This window comes from Sinocyclocheilus rhinocerous, unplaced genomic scaffold (genome assembly GCF_001515625.1).
Source record: "Sinocyclocheilus rhinocerous isolate Xijiao unplaced genomic scaffold, SAMN03320098_v1.1 scaffold320, whole genome shotgun sequence".
Taxonomy (NCBI): Eukaryota; Metazoa; Chordata; class Actinopteri; order Cypriniformes; family Cyprinidae; genus Sinocyclocheilus; species Sinocyclocheilus rhinocerous.
This window is the reverse complement of record NW_015638606.1, coordinates 948,992-952,194: the sequence shown is the minus strand read 5'-3', so window position 1 is coordinate 952,194 and position 3,203 is coordinate 948,992.

The following is a 3,203-nucleotide window of genomic DNA, read 5'->3' as shown; positions in this document are numbered from 1 at the left end:
GACTACAACATGCCCTAGATATTGTTTGAAAGTGTTTTGATTCTTTATTGTTCGGTCACACTTTACATTAGGGCTTCATTAGTTAACATTAGCTTTTGCTCATTGTGAATGTTAATGCATTAACTAAGGTTAACTAATGAGGTCTTATTGTAAAGTGATACCTATTGGTCTTTATAGTTCTTTTGCACTTTAATCTGTGTAAAATTTTTTACTTTATACATTTTTCTGTATTGCTTTATTGCATTTAAATGTTCAGTTATTTTTGTTATAAGAAAAAAGTTATTAAACCTGTTATACTGTATTATGACAACACTTTTTTTTAAAACTAAATTTCAATATCGTGATAATACCGTATACCGTGATAAAAGCATTAGCAATTAATCGCAACATGAGAATTTGATACCGGCATATCCCTAACTACAACCTTTGGAACATGAAAAATTACTATACTTTTAAAATTACTATATTTTTTTTTTCTAAAAATAGTTGTGTACTGTACATAGTAGGCCTACAGTAAAATGAGATATTGGCAAAATCTCATCTGTAGTAAGTCAGTCTGGTCAGTAGGAATGTACTACAACCGTTGTAACATTAAAAAAAAAACATTTTTGTGAATTACAGTATTTTTTTTCTAAACGTATTTGTGCACTGTACATACAGTAAAGGAGGTATCAGCAAAATTTCACCTGTCATAAGTCAGTCTTGTAACTGCAAATGTATTACAGCCTTTGCAACATAAAAAAACTTTTGGGAGTGTACAAAATGTTTTAATTGAAATAATTGTGTACTGTACATATATGACGGGAGGTATTGGCAAAATTTCACATGTAGTAAGTGAGTCTTGTATCTAGTAACATACTACAACCTTTGGAACATAAAAAATATTGGTAAATAACTAATTTTTTAAATAAAATATTTGTATACTGTACATACAGTAAGGGAGTATTATAGAAGTATTGTCTAAGGTGAGATATTGTCAAAATATATTTAGTCAGTTTGCCCGCTAGGCATTTACTATAGTCCTGTAAACATTAAATTGAATGAATTATTGGACTCCGGTTTGTACTGGGAGGTAAATTTGCAGACAGTCCCTAAAGCAACCTAGTCAAATATGCAGCGAATATCAAACCTAAAACTACCTTTATGAAAGCTGATGAAAGTTATGACAGAACAAGACGGCAAAACAAGACAAGACGACAGAACAAGACGACAGTAAAGACATCAGAACAAGACGACAGTAAGGATGACAGAACAAGACGACAGTAAGGACGACAGGAGACGACAGTAAAGACATCAGAACAAAATGACAGTAAAGACGACAGAACAAGACGACAGAACAAGACGACAGTAAGGACGACAGTAAAGACGACAGTAAGGACGACAGAACAAGACGACAGTAAGGACGACGAACAAGACGACAGTAAGGACGACAGAACAAGACGACAGTAAGGATGACATGCAAGACGACATTTAGGAGACAACATACACGTCAACATATACTGTTTTACCTGAACAAGTAGGCAATGACTGTAGACAAATGTATAGTACAAAGCACAAAGCAGTCGACTCATTTTTGACACAAATGGAACCTCATACAAAAATACGTCATACCTGTAGCACTCTATTACATCCTAGGTAATTTACCAGCCAGTCATTAGTGATGGGAAGTTCGGATCATTTTACCGACTCGGATCTTTGAGTCTCGTTCAGCAAAATGAACAAATCTTTTTTCGAGTCATTTTGTTCATTTTAGCAAAATGTAATTAAAATGTTACACGTTACTTCCCTAACACATCTACTACTTACGCAAATGTTGATCACACTACAAACAAGACAAAACTATATAATGCTATAAGAAACAGAAAATATTAATTCATTGTTTACCTGGATCTTTAGTCTATACTAGCTCACCTTACCTCTTATCTGACAAGTCTTCGGGTTTGAGTTGTACGTTCATCACATGACAGCCCCATTAGCTTAACCAAAGCAGTCTGAGCCGGAAAGAGAATTGATTACTTCATCTTTTGAGTCTTCGGGTTTGAGTCATTCGTTCATCACGTGACAGCCCGATAAGCTTAACCAATGCATTGCATTGTACTATACATTTGTCTTTGTCTACAGTCATTGCCTACTTGTTCAGGTAAATCAGTATATGTAGGCGTGTATGTTGTCTGTTGACATCGTCTTAATCTGTCGCCCTGCTTGCTTTTTCTCTGTCGTTTAATTACTGTCGTCTTGTGTCGTCCTAACAGTCATCTTGTTCTGTCGTCCTAACTGTCATCTTATTCTGTCGTCCTTACTGTCGTCTTGTTCTGTCATCCTAACAGTCATCTTGTTCGGTCATCCTTACTGTCGTCCTAACTGTCATCTTATGTCGTCCTTAATGTCATCCTAACAGTCATCTTGTTCTGCCGTCCTTACTGTCACATTATTCTGTTGTCCTTACTGTCGTCTTGTTCTGTCGTCCTAACAGTCATCTTGTTCTGTGGTCCTTACTGTCGTCCTAAATGTCATCTTATTCTGTCGTCCTTACTGTCATCTTTACTGTCGTCCTAACTGTCATCTTATTCTGTCTCTTTACCGTCGTCTTGTTCTGTCGTTCTGTCATCTTATTCTGTCGTGCTTAATGTCGTCTTGTTCTGTCATCATAACCTTCATCAGTGCTGTAAAGTTAGTTTCACATTTCATATTCGACTAGGCTTCTTTAGGGACCGTCTGCAAATTTACCTCAGTACGAAACGAAGTACAATAATTCATTCAAATTAATGTTTAGAAAAAAAACTACTGTAATTCACCAAAAAAAAGGCTTTTTTCATGTTCCAAAGGTTGTAGTATGTACCTAGTTACAAAACTTACGAGTTTGCAAATATCTCCCTTACTGTATGTACAGTGCACAAAATATTTTATGAAAAAATTACAGTAATTTACCAATAGGTATTTTCATGTTCCAAAGGTTGTAGTATGTTCAGTTTACCAATAACTGAACCAATAATTTACCAATAACTCCCTTACTGTATGTACAGTACACAAATAAAAAAAACTAGTTATTCACCAAGAGGGTTTTATCATGTTCCAAAGGTTGTCTTATATTTAGTCAGTTTTGCCCACTAGTAGTTTACCAATAGGTTTACCAGTAATTTTTATGAAAATAATTGTGTACTGTACATATATGACGGGAGGTATTGGCAAAATCTCACACGTAG